Here is a 17,023-nt window from a genome sequence, read left to right as displayed (position 1 = left end):
GCCTACCCATGCCTTGGACGTGTACAGCCATAATTTTCCCAGGATTGCAAAATTAAAGCCATTGCTGCTTTGTACCAGCTTAGATCTTTAGACTAACAGCAAGACCGCATTGAGAAAATCTGTCTGGACTGGTTAGGGGGAGTGTTGTTGCACTTAAAGTTATTTAAAAAAATATTTAGTTCAAATGTTTGAATATTTTTAATTGCCAGATTTTGGTGATAAAATTGAAGTATTAGGAGATCTACTGCCAATCTACAACAATTAAAATACAACACACAAAAGTTCATTTACAATTGCTGTTAACCTGGCAATAATATCTTCCCAAGCATTTTGACTGGATTAAACATTTATTGAGGAGAATTATTTTGTGTGGATATAATAATGATAAATTCAAAAATAATTCCCATTAAGGATGGTGTGCTGTTTCTTAAGTAATGATAACTAATTAGAGATCTCTGGTTGATGTTCTGTGTGTTTTGTAATTATTTGAAATTAAATATCCATGGATGATGTTTATATTTATTTTACTGGCCAATGTCATCATACCACTCCATCTGTTGCCATGCTGTGTATCTAGTCATATGGCCTTTTGAAGAGCTGAATTATTTAACCTGCAACCCACCAAAAGTGTTCATAGAATCACCACTGCACAGAAGAAGTCCTTTCAGTCCATCAAGCCTGTACCTGTTCCTTGAAAGAGTTTTCCAATTAGTCCTATTGCCCAGCTCTTTGCCCATAGCATTGCATTTTTTTTGCTTTTCAATTATTTATCAAATTTCCTTTTGAAAGTTTCAATTCAATCTTTTCCACCATCCTTTCAAGCAGTAATGCCAGATCATCATAACTCGCTGTGTAAAAACATTTATCCTCATCTTTTTACAATTATGAAGTTCATAATGTTATTGTTTTTGGACTGAGTCTTTAATTTAAGGTAATTTGAAGGAATCATGTGACCTGATCTGATGTCCGCCTGACAGCAAGCTTGTGTGGTTTGGTTGTTAGAGATTAAAGGGTGCCCAGATGATTTGACACGGTAGAAGGTGCAGAGTTTTTACATTGGAGACAGTGGCGGCAGCCTGTGTGCTGACAGTGGATAGACTGAGGCTTGAATTTTCGGCTTGGCGAGCGGGTGGCGTAGCCCGCTCGCCAAGGAGTAAAATGATGCGCGATGACATCGGGCGGGCGCCCCAACATCACCGCCCGTCATTTAGATTTTCAGTTTGGCGGGCGCGCAGCCAAGTCGGCCGTGCGCCCGCTGAACTGTCAAAGGCCTATTAACATAAACAGAATTACCTGGAAAAACTCAGCAGGTCTGGCAGCATCGGCGGAGAAGAAAAGAGTTGACGTTTCGAGTCCTCATGACCCTTCAACAGAACTGAGTAATATTAGGAGAGGGGTGAAATATAAGCTGGTTTAAGGTGGGGGGGGGTTGTGGTTGTAGGGACAAGCAAGCAGTGATAGGAGCAGAAAGTCAAAAGATGTCACAGACAATGCATTGTTCCAGTGAAGCCCAACGCAAACTGGAGGAACAGCACCTCATCTTCCGACTAGGCACTTTACAGCCTTCCAGACTGAATATTGAATTCAACAACTTTAGATCTTGAACTCCCTCCTCCATCCCCACCCCCTTTCCCTTTCTTCCCCCTTCCTTTTGTTTTTTCCAATAATTTATATAGATTTTTCTTTTCCCACCTATTTCCATTATTTTTAAATCTATACCGCAATGCCCTGTCAGTCTTTCCACCCCACCCCCACTAGAGCTGTACCTTGTGTGTCCTGCCATCCATTCTTAATTAGCACATTCTCTTAGACAATATCACCACCTTCAACACCTCTTTGTTCTTTTGTCTGTGACATCTTTTGATTATCTGCTCCTGTCACTGCTTGCTTGTCCCTACAACCACCCCCCACCACTTCTCTCCCCCCACCCCACCCCCCACCTTAAACCAGCTTATATTTCACCCCTCTCCTAATATTACTCAGTTCTGTTGAAGGGTCATGAAGACTCGAAACATCAACTCTTTTCTTCTCCGCCAATGCTGCCAGACCTGCTGAGTTTTTCCAGGTAATTCTGTTTTTGTTTTGGATTTCCAGCATCCGCAGTTTTTTGTTTTTATGTATATATAAAGGCCTATTAAGGCCATTTAAAAATCACTTAAAGTAATAAACTGAGCTGCCCGTCCAACCTTAAGATTGGCGGGCAGGCGAAGAGCCCAGGCGGCCTTCGCATTTTTCATGGAACCTCATCCACCGGTGGGATGAAGTTTCATGAAGAGTTATAAATTAAATAAAGTTTTTCATTAATTTTCAATGACATGTCCCAGCTCATGTCAAATGAGGGGACATGTCCTAAAATTTTTTCTTTTCTTTATTTAAATTTTTGAAACTTAAACTAAGCTCCCTGACACCTCTATGCCTCAGGGAGATTTCTGTGCTCTTGCGTGTACATGCGCGAAAGAGCGCAGGCCCCGACTCAGGGAATCCCCGGCTCAGGGAATCCCCTGCCTGTCAGCACAGGGAGCGCTCAGCGCTTCTGGGTGTGCGTCCCACTGGGTGGGCCTTAATTGGCCCGCCCACGTAAAATGGTGGCGCGGACCCGATTGGGGGCTCCGATCGTGTTCACGCCCGCTCTTGCAAAACCCCCCTGACGGGGGAAAATTCTCCTTTGAGTGTCTCCAAAGTTGCAGAAAAGTGTTGAGGATGTCAGATTGTAAACAGTTGTGTTTTAAACAGTCTACTTCATTCCAAGATGAAAGAGAATTGGCCTCTCAAGTATAGCTACTCAGCATCTCTACCTGGATGCAAGACCCATGTGGTGCATGTTGCTATGGTGATGGACTTTGATATGGGAAGGGCACAGAGGAAGCCATTGTGATATTGGGTTATAGGCTTTCCTGAAATATCTCTGAATATCAGGTTAGTTTGCCTGGATCCAGGAGAGGCAGCAAGACGCTATGGTTCACCATATAGGAGCACATGTGGGAGTTTGCCCTCGGAGTGAAAAGACCAAATACATGGGGAGTTAAAATAAGGCTGGGAGATTTGCCTAGCTTTAGTTAGAACAAGAAGTCTCTAAGAAAACTCGCACCATGAAAGACAGTTCTGGAGTTAAAAGTTTCCAGGCTGGGAAAGGAAAAGATCTGAAGTAAACTGTCAGGAGCTAAAAATCGTTTTGGATTGTTTCTGAGAGAATTAAATGTCTGCTTAAAGGACAGTGAAATATACTTGTGAAATGTGTTTTTTTGTGTTATGCTAAAATAAACAGGGAGGCGTTCTGTTCTGTGGATTAAAATGTAAGTTGCCTACAAAGATAGTGTTTAGTCAGTAGAACATTTAGTCTTTTGTTATAGTAAATGTCTTAAAACATGGCATCTTTTCATGTCATTCTTTCAGTTGTCAACTGAAAGTTCAAATTTCTTTTTAAAAGTTATCGGTCTCCACGGGATCGTAACAATTAACAGGTAATGAAATTGTTACTAATGAGGATAATTACAAATTGGCATTCAGTATGATGCTAATGAGAATGACTCAATCTTGGAAAAGACAGTCAGACTCCAGACTCTGTCAAAGCCAAAGAGATAATTCTTGCCTGGTCAACTTACTATGGTGCTTAATGCAAGAGATACTGATTTATACAAATACTGGGAATGGTGAAAGATCTCAGGGTTTTGTGTAGCTCATTATAACTGTAATATGCAGGCATTTGTGAATTGCAAAGAGAATTCCATGGATTTGAGCCTACTACCATGATCAGGCAGGAGTCATCCATGCAGTCTGGTATCTCACTCTTAAACAAATGTGCCACTGTGAATGAGTCACATGATGACCCACAAAAAGCCTGACATCTGCGAGTCAATGACTACTTTGTGGTTCTAGGTGAACATTGTTTGGAATAATTGACCAGGAAAAGTAGTGGAGACCAAGGCAAATATATAAATAGAATAAATGGCAGGACCATTATGCATTTTACATGAGTGCATTAACCAAATCACTACTAGAGGGAATTAAACCTGTAGTACATTTTAAAAAGCAGTTGGATGCTATGCAATTAAAATGATGAGCTTCAATGGGAAGATTTGCCTTCACTAATTCTTACTGTTCTCATGCCATAGTTTCTAGTTCCTTAGATTTTGGTGTGGAAGCTACCTCTGGACTTCTTGTTAAAATTAAGAGGTTTATAAGATTATTAATGTCTTTGGTTGAGTCTTTATTTTAAGGTAATTTGAAGAGGATCATGTGACCTATTCTGAAGTCTGTCTGATAGCAAACCAGGATGGTTTGATTGTTAGAGATTAAAAGGGGTCCAGATGATTTTACTGGGAAGAAGGTGCAAAGTGTTTACATTGAAGACAATGGCAGCAGCCTATGTGCTAACAGTGGATAAACGGCGAGTCTCCAAAAGTCTAGAAAAGTGTTGAGATTGTGAGACTCTGAGATGCCAATGTAATCATTCCCTCATGATTGGAAGGAACCTGTGACACAGAAATTCATAGCTGCAGTTACCTTCACATCCGCAGATAACAAAGTTTCTACTAATGAAGATAATTACAAATCAGCATTCAGTATGTGACAGATGCCAATGAGAGTGTTTCTCCTGAGACAAAACTAGACTGTATCAAGGCCAAATAATTCTTGCTCGTACATGCTATGTAAAGGCAAATTTCTCTTCCTCCAAATCATCTTCCCCCTTTCTTCTGTCTGCTCTTGTAATGCTTCAGTGACCACACTCACAGGAGATATTGCTGGTTCAATTCTATTTGAACTACTGATTTGGTATAAAAACCTACTATGGTTGTGGCTCAGTATTGTGAGGTATTGAGGGGGATACATTGAAAACAATAGCTTGTCTTGTTTTAGCCTGATCCACCTTAGTACTTGGGCTTAATCAATGGGCAGGATCTTCCCCACATTGGAGGGGTTGTGTGGGAGCGGGCGGGTTCCCGATCGGTGCCCCTGGTTGGGGGCGTGCCACCATTTTACGTGGGCGGGCCAATTAAGGACCGCCCAGCGTGATGTCCGCTAGGAAGCACTATGCGCTCCCTGTGCGGGCAGGGGGAGATTCCCTGAGCCGGGACTGCACTCTTCCACGTATGTGCACAGAAGAGTGCACAGATCTCCCTGAGGCAAAGTGCTGCCTCAGGGAGATCGGCTCAGGTTTGAAAGTTTCAATAAAGAAGGGGAAAAGAATTACTGACATGTCCACTCATGTGCCACTGTCACATGAGCTGGGATATGTCAATTTCTTTTATTTAAACATTTAATAAAAATTTTAATACCCTCATGAAACCTCATCCCGCCCGTGGATAAGGTCAGAAGCCCGCCTAGGCTCCCAGCCTGCCCGCCAACCTTAAGGTTGGATGGGCAGGTCCATTAATCATGTTAATTACTTTTTTAATGACCTTAATAGGCCTTTGACAGCTCAGCGACTGTGCGCCCACTGAACTGAAAATCTAAATGACGCGAAACACATGCCCGACGTCACCCCGCGTCATTTTATGCGTCGGCGAGCAGGCCCCGCCCCCCGGTCGCCGAACAGAAGATTCTGCCCAATGTTTCCAATTTGGTGGATTAATGCACCTCAGCTGAATTAATTACAATGTGGAAAATCTGGAGTTGCAACAACTTTAGAAAATGTTGCACTACCTCTAATGTAAACAAGCACGGTTTTGTGGTAAGCACCTGGCATAATTATTATGCTCAAGGATGATTCAGCAGTTGTTCTTTACAAAGTTAATGGTGAAGTACATTCTGTCTCTTCTTCCTATAACTTCCCAAAAATTGCAGAAAGTTTATTAGACTGAGAAAAGAAAAGTGTATAACGACAGTTAATTTTAGATCATAACCGATCTTTACAAAAAGACTGCTGCCTGTGCACCAAACATCCATCAAGCACCATTGCCAGGATATGGCTAGAAAATACCATTGGGTTCTATTGGCCTTTGATGAAATCTGGTTTTGTTGGTTCATTTTATTTTCCATTTAATCAGGTTAAAAGGACAATGCTACTTTTTACAGAATTTGATGACCAAACATCAAAGTTCCTAGCTGAAGTGCTATAATATCCCTCTGGACTGCTATAACACTTAATTTGGATTGTTTTGCTGCTACACCTTTCTGGCACAAGTTCTGGGTAGGGCAACACAACTGTGGGCTGACTTGTTGGGTCTGTTCTCTAAAAATGTCCAAAGATTTTGGTGTTTACTATTTTTCAAGAAATTCAAGATATTGCCATGAGTTAGAAATAAAACTCTAATAAAATAACAAGCACAGAACAAAATTCCACTTCAACTCATTTTTGCTGTCATTGGTCACCTCTCTTTATCTGTAATGTACGAAAACACCAATTCCCATCTAAGGGAAGAAGTTGGAATTTTCTGGAATTTCCTATCCCGATTTACACTTGTCCCTATGCAAATTTTCATCTAAACTCAGGAAAATGGAACTTAATGAATAAACAATAATTCAAAACATCATTCTAACACTCAGTGGGTACTGCTAAATTAAAGCTGTTAAAAGCACACACTGGACTCTGTGATAAGTGATTTTATAAAGCTGTTTCTCAGCATATCTGACAACAGTCTTGAGTATAAACTATTGAGGGATTTTTTTTCACTTAACTGAGCTATAAATAATATTGCATTAATGAGGTTTGCAACCTTTAACTTTACTTTTGTAATTAAACAATGTCATCATTGATTTGGATGAAATCTTTTTTAAGTTGATATGCAGTGCTATATTGATACATAAAATCATTACAGAAATTCAATAAACAGAACCTGGATTCATAAATAAGTGTTAGGAAATGTCATGAAACCGTAAATGCCTCTTTACTGGACTGCTGATATGTATATAGGATCTTTGCTCAGTGACAAACTATTGCCAAACAAATCATACGTGTTTGTCTCATGGGCAAAGCATAACCATTAGGAAAATTATATAGTACCACAATCCAAATGAAAAATGGCAGCACAAATTATAGGGGACCATTTTTATTGATCAGCTAAGTAAATCCTAGTTAAGTATAATTTAAATGCCTTTCCACACAGATTGGGCTATGATTGAACTTTAGTAGAAGATGTTAAACAGACACAGATTGGAATGCTCGATATTCACTGGTAATGTCCACAATTCATAGTAATACTATAGTAGGCTCTTAAATGTTCAACCTTTCAGTGCTTATATGAATAGCTTTCATTACTCTCTGGCATTTATGTCAAGGCCCTCATGTCCCGTAAGGGGTTTTTTTTTCACAGTTTACTTGTATAAAAGGTTGTTTCTGTCTCAGCAGCTGAAAAATTACAATAAAGAACACCACATTCCTTTTCAATTTTCAAGAAAAACAAATGACTCAAACCCATAGTTATTTGTTGGTAAATTGAAATGAACTTCAAGTATGATTAATTTAGCCATTGCTTTTGAGAAAAATATGGTCTGAAGATACACAAAGATGGTATCTGATACAGAAGCTTCTTTTTTCCGGAGATTGTCTCTGCTAATGTTCTAACCTCTAAGGAATACTCTTGAGCCAGCATTTAATTTCCACTTACGGTTTTATGGTAGAAAATGAAATGGTATAACAATGTAATGCCATAACGCCCCCTCCTCCTTGGTTTACACACAGTTCATTACATTTATAAGGCAGCTTTTTAATTATACTTTATACCATACCATTGTTAAGCAACTGACACAGCCTTATCAGCCAAGTGGCATTCATATTTATGCATCGTCAAGTATTGCCTCTTAATGAAGCTTGACAAGCTGTTTAATTCAAAGTATACAATATTTATTATGTACTTTTACATTTTTAAAACACTTTGTTTGCAAGAATTGCCAATTTTTGCACCTTTTATATAAATTTCTACAATTAAACAGGAGGAAATCCAATGTGCAGAACTGACACAATGTAAAATATTAATAATATGAAGCAATGCCTGCACATTATTAACAGCTTTTGATTTCTTTAATTAAATGGACTTAAATGCTAATTTGTCATTTGAAAAGGTTCCCTCACATTTTGAGAAGTTTACTATTAAAATTAAATTGTATTTGGGGACTGGCCTGGTAGCTCCCGTACCTGATGAAAAAACATGCAATATGAAATGCAAGTATAAGCTCCTTGTCACATGACCTTGTTAGGTAAATTCACTGTCAGGCTGGGAGAGGGAAATGCCATATCTGCCATCGTCAGACTCACTCCATTGAAACTGCCTCCTGCTGGTGAATCATGTAGTGGCACAGAGTCATTGATGGAGAAGCCCAATTCTCTTAGTTTGCAAGATGTGAAGAATTTAGAAAAAGGAGATAATGTAGAGAAGAAAATTAAAATAGAAATTCAAAATATTCATAGGATATTGTGCACTGTAACTTAATTTAGGAAAGAATTTATGTGATGTGCTAATCTATCATATACAGAGTTAGACTTCAGGGTGTACTATAGCTGGCAAATGATAGGCATGAACTGTTAGTTGGATTCGCCCTTGCCCATTTAATTTCTATAACCTTCTGCACTGGAATAGGCTGTAACTTAGAGATCCGAACAGTGAATTGCCCTCTATGGACATCTGAGACCTGTGTGAACAGGGAAGCAATTGTGCATCTTTTTAACCAATAGAACTCATAGAAACTAGGAGCAGTAGTAGGCCATTTGGCCCTTCGAGCCTGCTTCATCATTCAATATGATCATGGCTGATCATGTATCTCTATGCCATATTCCCACTTTCTCTCCATACCTCTTGATGCCCTTAATGTCCAAATATTTATCAATTTCTTTCTTGAATATACTTAGTGACTCAGGCCACCACAGCCTTCTGTGGTAGAGAATTCCACAGGTTGACCACCCTTTGAGTGAAGAAATCTTTCCTCATCTCAGTCCTAAATGGCCCGCCCCATATCCTGATACTGTGGCACCTGGTTCAAGACTCCCCAGCCAGGGGAAACATCCTCCCTGCATCTAGTCTTTCTAGCCCTGTTAGAATTTTATACGTTTCAATCAGATCCCCTCTCATTCTTCTAAACTCTAGCAAATACAGGCCCAGTCAAACCAACCTCTCTTCATATGACAGTCCTGCCATCCCCAGTATCAGCCTAGTGAACCTTCGCTGCACTCCCTTTCTTAGTTAGGGAGACCAAAACTGCACGCAATGCTCCAGGTGTGGTCTCACCAAGGCCTTGTATAACTGCAATAAGACATTCCTTCTTCTGAACTCAAATCCTCTTGCAATGAAGGCCAACATACCATTTGCCTTCCTAATAGCTTGTTGTACCTGCCTATTTACTTTCATTGACTGGTGTACAAGGACACCCAGATCCCTTTGTATATCCATATTTCCCAATATATCACTATTTAAATAATACTCTGCCTTTCTGTTTTTCACACAAAGCGTATAACTTCACAGTTATCCACGTTATACTGCATCTGCCATGTGTTTGCCCACACACACAACTTGTCTAAATCGTCCTGAAGCCCCCTTGCATCCTCCTCACAATTCACAACCCCGCCCAGTTTTGTGTCATCAGCAAACTTGGAAATATTGCATTTGGTTCCCTCATCCAAATCATTTATATATATATTGTGAATAACTGGGGCCCAAGCACTGATCCCTGCGGTACACCACTAGTCACTGCCTGCCACCTGGAAAAAGGCCCACTTATTCCCATTCTTATTACCGTCGGCGTACAGGGGCGGGCCCGACACGCCAATGCGCAAAATGATGCGCGATGACATCGGCCGTGCGTCCTGACATCATTGCGCATCATTTAGATATTCCATTCGGCAGGCGCATGCCAGAGGCCATTAAGGCCATTAAGAAACAAATTAAATTTGTTAGCAATGTTGCCCATCCAACCTCAAGGTTGGCAGGCAGGCGAGGAGCCCAAGCAGCCTTCGCCTTTCTCAGGCAATCTCATCCATGGGCGGGATGAGGTTTCCTGAAGCTTTTATAAAATTATTAATTAATTTTTGCACAATTCACAAACATGTCCCAGCTCATGTGACACTGTCACATGATAGGACATGTTTAAATATTTTTTTTTCCTCCTTTATTGAAAAGTTTAACTCTCAACTTAATCTCCCTGAGGCAGCTCCGTTCCTCAGGGAGATTGCTGCGCTCTTTTGCGTGCATGTGTGAAAGAGCGCAGGCCTTGACTCTCCCTCTTCCCCCCACCTGCACAGATAGCGCTGAACACTACTGGCCGTGCCTTAATTGGCCCACCCACGTAAAATGGCGACCCACAGCCAATCGCAGGCGGCGATTGGCTTCGCGCCTGCTCCTGCTCAGCCCGCCCGACATAGGTAAGTTTCTGGCCTCTGTTTCCGGTCTGTCAACCAATTCTCAATCCATGCCAGTATATTACTCCTAATCCCATGTGCTTTAATTCAGACTGAAGTATTCTTAATGAGCAGCGCAGAGACTGAACCAGAAGTATTGAATTCAATGTCAAATCAGGTACAGGAAGTGAAATTAAATGGGGAGTAAGGACATCTGAATTAAGAGACAGGGAAAAAATATTTTTTTAATCAAATCTCCAACAACAAAATCTTGAGGAATGAGACTCCACATTTGTAAAACTTATTCTTCATTGCCAGAGAGGTTGTTTGGCAGAAATAAAGGCTTATCATGTCAATAAACAGAGTACTTAGGCTGGAATGGACATGATTTAACTTTCAATATGGGTTTACTTTGTATCTAGATGTCAATACAGGAACTTCCCACCATTTTATAAATGTAAGTATGGAGCCAGATGGTGAGATGCCATTTGTACACTGTTAATGGATCAGCAATGCATCCTAGATAGCAACTTCTGGATTTTTCATTTAACTGTCTATCTGTGGTTGCCTGAAGTGTCTAAAATTTGCACATAAATAATGGTCAGCACTGTTAGCCTCACCATTATTTTACAGCACAGTCTGGCCCATTTTGTTCAATTATTGCATATAATGATACAATTTAAGTGCATTTAAAAGAACGGAAGCAATTCTATTAGACTTGCTGAGTATTAAATTCATGAATATTTTACTTAAGAAAATAACATGATTTTATCCTTTTGACAGCTACATAGCACAATTTTACAGAGGCTTCAAGATGTATTCGTTAGCTTTGACAACATCCAATTGATTCCATGGATAATTGCTATCAAGACAATTAGTCAAACTGAACCATTGATGAAAAACAGAAACAAGCAAAATACTCCTTCAGAAGGTCAAAGTACAACTCCAACAATATCTATTATGTAAAATAACAGAGGTTGTTATATATCTTTTTGTTCGTAAATGGAACTTTCATTAACCCTTGTTTCTCCTGAGAGCAGGTTTTTGTTCTAAATCTCTAGAATTAGAAAATTGTCTCTTTAACGCAGTAAATTCTACCTCATCGCATCAGGTCTCTTGATTAGTTGGTCTGACAAATGCAGCAATAATCCAATCAGGTGCCCCAAGTGACAGGATCAGGCCATGAATGGATGGGACGATAAGCTGAATTCTGGTCAGCCACCCCATTTCAAATAGTGACCCCAAACAATTTTATTATTTGAAAGCTATTTTTAACAGATTGCTGGCAGTAGTATTACAACATTGGCAATTTGACCATCATTGTTATTCTGCAAACCACAATGAAAAATTTAGGAAAATGCTCCAATAAAGACTGTAATTCAGCATCAAGGGTTTGCTTGATGTTTGAAAACTGTTGTGGTGTGTGATATCATAACACTTTTCTGAATTATAGCCTTTTTAATTTCTGCAATAACATTTATTATTCCATGCATAAAGGTACAATATAACATGAATGATGCACAAATTAGATTATATTTAGTTCTATATAGTCACTGCTTATTAATTAACCTTTGGTGCATATCACCCATGTTTTTTGAATGAACAAAACCTCAGATTTGAATTCTTTAAAATTATTTTATTCACTTTGCAAAATTCAACATTCAATGAATAATACATTATTTATACATAAATGTGTATTCTGATGCCTAATAAGATATCAGGAATATTTGAAATATGATATCAGTTTATTCAACATGTGTTTCATTTAAAGCATGAACTAAAAAGGATTTATTTATAATTACATGTAAATGTTTTAATTTCAATAAATCTGTAGGCTACAGTTAAAAAGTTCTTAATTTATATATATATATATAAATAGTCTGTTAGCAGACCATCTTATCAACTCTATATGTAGTATGAACTTAACTAAGTGCTAACTTATGAAACACAATAACTGACAATCTCTCAGACCACTTGTTCTGCATTTTACATAAATAGTAACCCATCATTTAACAAATATATGTGGAATTCAATTAATTGGATGGAAAAGCACCAGCTATTAATCCATTTATCATAATACATTTTTCTAAAATTCAATGAAATCACTTTAATTCAATGCATACAGCTGACTTTAAAAGTTTAATTAAAAATAATAAAAAAGCCCTTGAAATATGAATAGTTTAACATAGGTTCACTGAAAATTCTTTTCCCCAATCAAAATTTCACAATATATCTTGTAATAATGCAGACCACCTTAATAGCCATTGTAAACACCTACGCATGGAAGGAAGCTATTATCTCTAAATCTTTCCTATAATCTCAGCTGTTGGTTTACCTTCTTTTATAGCTCACTATTGAATAGTGCATTGTGGATTGTGTTCAAAAATGAAATTGTCTGCACCATTCAAAAGAGAATGTGAATACAATGTATTAGATCAGACCCATGTTTTGAATGCTTTGTTCATTATACTCCAAAGGCAATATACGGAATTCCAACAGTATATACTTTCACTTGGGATTCAAGAATTCTACATCCAGTGCATGCAGTTAAAATGATAATGAGTACAGCTATACTTTAATGTCATACAGAAATGAGTGTTAATGATATGGATAGGATGGGGATTTCAGCTGTATGAAAAACCAATTTCTAGAGTGGTCCAAACTTTTTGCCTTAGCAATCTACACTAAGATGATTACAATAAATTTCAATTATAATAATTTTAATCTTACCATCATAAGATCATATTTAATTTTATTAATAAATATTTGAATACCTTTTCTTGCTTGCAGAATCATATTCAACAAAATATCACAAGTGATTCTGTATATTCCTTGTGCTTTCTCCGATAATGCAAAATGACAACATAAGAAGTAAACTAAATTTTAAATTGTAGTATTTAATGCTTTGAATAGATACATATGTTTATTTATAGATGTGTGTACATTTATAGACCATCCTCAGAGCCCAGCATCGGATTTCCATCCTTGAAGTCATCCCACGGATATTTTCTGTGATATATTGTGAGGCTCATGGATTGATGTATTTGGTGTTAGTTCAGTGGCTATCACATTAGATGCCAATAGAGAGTATATTTTGTTGTTGATATAGTTTGACATTCATGTTGAATGATTAATGATTAAAATGTACTCATTGCAACATATAGTTAGCAGCAGCTAGTTGTGATCACTCTATACGGCATGTATAAATTCTCTTCAGGTTTCTTTCACCATTTTATTTCTGTTTCTTTTGGTTTCTTCCAATATCACAATTCATACACCCACTGCAGTGGTGAGTAATTTAAGTGCTACCTGGAAATATCAGGAGGGATTGCCACTCTTCCGTAAAGATGGTGGCCTATTCGGATTGTGAGTGATTAATGGGAGGTAATGAAGTTGGCTCAACATTCAACTTCACTTGCTTTCCCTCAAATAAGTGACAAGATTCTACTTGAGCAAAGTTATATCCTGTACTGTAACACAATAACTCTACTTTACTTAAGAAATCAAGCTTACTGATTAAAACATGTTACGCTCAGCGCAAAGGATGCTTTGAGGGCACCACTGCAATATTAAAATATAGGGAAATATAATTTAAACTTGCACTATGCACCTTTGTAGAAAAGACAGATGCTATATTATACTTTGATGCATCATTAAAGGAGAGCAAAGTTTACTTTACTTATTTTAAATTCCATCTCAGTGTACTAACTGTAATTAGATTTTCTAATTTATTATTGAAACATTAGAATGAATGATTTCATTTTGTACTTTTAATTTATATTTTGTAATGGGAGCTTGCCCATTACATTACTGTGACAGTCTCTGCTGCAGATTCCCTCTGCCAGGTTGATTAGGTGTTAATTGAATGGAGGAGGTGGATGCCTAATTTCAGATTTAACAACCATCAGCGCCAGTATATTGGATCAATTCATTTAACAGATATTTGTGTTTGTGTGTAGCTCTATACATGTTATATATATTTTAATATAAAATATATGTTATATATATCTATGTATATTATATATTGCACTCTTGACTGACATAGGGAATAGGGATCATAAGTTCTGATGGATGGGTACTAATTAATAAAGAAGCAAACTATGCAGATGAAGGAATCTTAAGGGAGTTACTGCCTTAGGGTGTGTGCTGAGCAACATGCAGATGAGCAGGGTATAGATGGAGGGCTAAACTAATAAACACTACTGGTGAATTGGATTCATCTAGCCATTGATCTGAGCTGTAAGTCAAAGCAACCACTACATCATAAAATCAGCAGATTTAAAAGACAGTTCTTGCACAACATGGCAGGATCTGTGTTACAGACAGGACTGTTCTAAAGGCTCACTCAAAAGCTATTTAACACCAGCTTGTGGCCCTTGTCTGATATGTAATACCTTTGACAAAATAATTCATTTGTCTTTGTCTGAAATTAAATAAAACCCATTGATCCAAGCCTGTTTTCATGCAGAATATGACATTCTTTCCCTAAAAAGACAATAAACTTTGAACTTTAGGATGGGTTGCATGTTTTTGGATTTTGCTTTTCTTCTTGGCTAAAAACCTGAACAGAATTACCTCAGTAATTTTTTGTGTTATATTTAAATACAATGCATTCTCATATTTTCTTAAACTTCATATAAGAGGTGACCCATGCAATTCCACCTGTTAGTGCGTTACTGTCCAACTTCTACCCATGTCAGTGCTTCACATGTTGCTGTGGCATACAATGACAACTCTTTTGTTTGGAATTTCTTCCATTATTTAGATCCTTTGTTAACATGCCTAACCTGTGATGTTCATCCAATACCAGCAACTTCCATCTTCTCTTCATTCTTAATCCTTGTATATGCTCATAAGTTCATTTCTCACCCCTACAAGTGGATGTAGAAGATCCCATGGTCGTATTCAAAGAAAAATAGGGAATTTTCTTGGTGATTTGGCCAACCAATACCACCATAATCTGAAGGTCTGGTCATTCACTTAATTGCTGTTGGCAGGCCCTGGATGTGTGTAAACTGTTTGTCACATTGCCTACACACTTCACAGAGTAATCTATTGATTGTGAAGCACCTTGGGATGTTTTGAAACTTGATAAGGTTCTATAAAATGCAGATTCTTTCTTTCCATATAAAATCAACTCTGCTTTATGCAATGTGTGATTATTTTCATCACGGATTAATACTGATAAAAACTGGTCAAGGTCAAGCTTTTCCTATTTACTATGCTATTTTTCTTTCACTTCCTAATTACTTACAGAGTAAAAACCACCAACAAGTATAAGTTCAATTATTCTTCTAAATATTAAACAAATACAATATTACGCCTAATTGAGACTCGTGATTAGTCACTAAATGCCACTTCTGCAAGGGATTCCAGATATTGAATACTACAAGCTTAGTGATCATGACTGTATTCTCCACGGAGCGTAGCAAACCCATTCTTCTCTCCATATAAGTCTCAGTAGGGCAGGACTTTTTTTACTCAAAGGCAGGTAGATGATCTGTCCCTAGGCCTCTGCCAAAGCCATTCTTGAGTCAGCCACAAGAAACTTCAAAAGCAGCCTGGCAATGACACTTTCTCTAATGTTCTCTCTGCTCCAAGGAGAAGGAATAGACTCAGATTTTAGCTAGGTAACGTTGAGGGCACTAGGCAAGCAGCCAGATTTTTACAAGTTATAGAGGGATTAAAATCAACCAGTTGCTAACCTTTAACCCATGATCCCCTAATGGAAAGTTTGCATACATTTTGAGTGAGGACTGGCTGTGATAGCTTCCATTGTTGAATATGCTGCTGTCACTCATTATCTAGGTTATAGGCACCAGAAGGTCACTGTCATCCCATTATTCCTTTAGGATAGAAAAGAAAAGGTGGAGTAAATTGGAATAAATACCTTTCCCATGCTACTTTTGATGAACTGGTTTTACCTTTACTATGATGTCTTAGTTCAGCATATTTTCCTGATTTTTACTTTGAAATCCATTATCAATTTATCTATACCTCTATCCTTCAATTTTATTGTACTGGGGCCTAGAAGTGGGTTTATTGCTGACTTAACTAGAAATACTCAGAGCACTGACAGTTCTGCAGTTCAAATTTCAGTCCACATTGAAGTGTGACAAGGGGAAGCTGCTTTAGGCTGCCAGTTCAAGGTGAACAGGTAGATAGCAGCTGGTTTAAGCAATAAATATGATAATCATGAGGAAAAGTTAATAATCCAGAGGAAAAGTGAACAACTGAGAGGGAGGGGTGAAAATACAATTTCATGGAAGAAATAAGGGAGATCTTACAAACACAACACATGGAGGAGGGCACAAGGAAGATATTAATTTAATATTTAGCAATTCACCAGAAATAATTAATAACCTGGAAGGTGGGTGAGGACTTGGATTCGAGTGATGATTAGACAGTTCAATTTGATACTGCAATTAAGATTTTAACAGTGAAGATATGTAAGCCTTTAAAAGAGCAAACTTTTGGGTGATGAAGAAGGTTCTAGGGAGGAATAAGTGGGAGGCAGTGTAAGAAAATAAAATGAAGGAAGTAAAATGAAAAATATTAATGACTAATTTAAGGGATGTGAAAAGGAAGTGTATCCCTAAGAGAAAATGGAGGAACATATCATTGTGACTGAATGAAAAGGTCTAGAATAACCTAAAGGCTGAACAAAATTATTTTAAAAGATTCAAGTCATCAAAAAGTAATTAGGACTGGGAGTCAGAGTCAGTGGAGGATAACTGTATATTAGAAGAAGAAAAA

Source organism: Cetorhinus maximus, chromosome 6, assembly GCF_964194155.1.
Source record: "Cetorhinus maximus chromosome 6, sCetMax3.hap1.1, whole genome shotgun sequence".
In the NCBI taxonomy this organism is placed as follows: Eukaryota; Metazoa; Chordata; class Chondrichthyes; order Lamniformes; family Cetorhinidae; genus Cetorhinus; species Cetorhinus maximus.
This window is presented reverse-complemented; position numbering follows the sequence as displayed.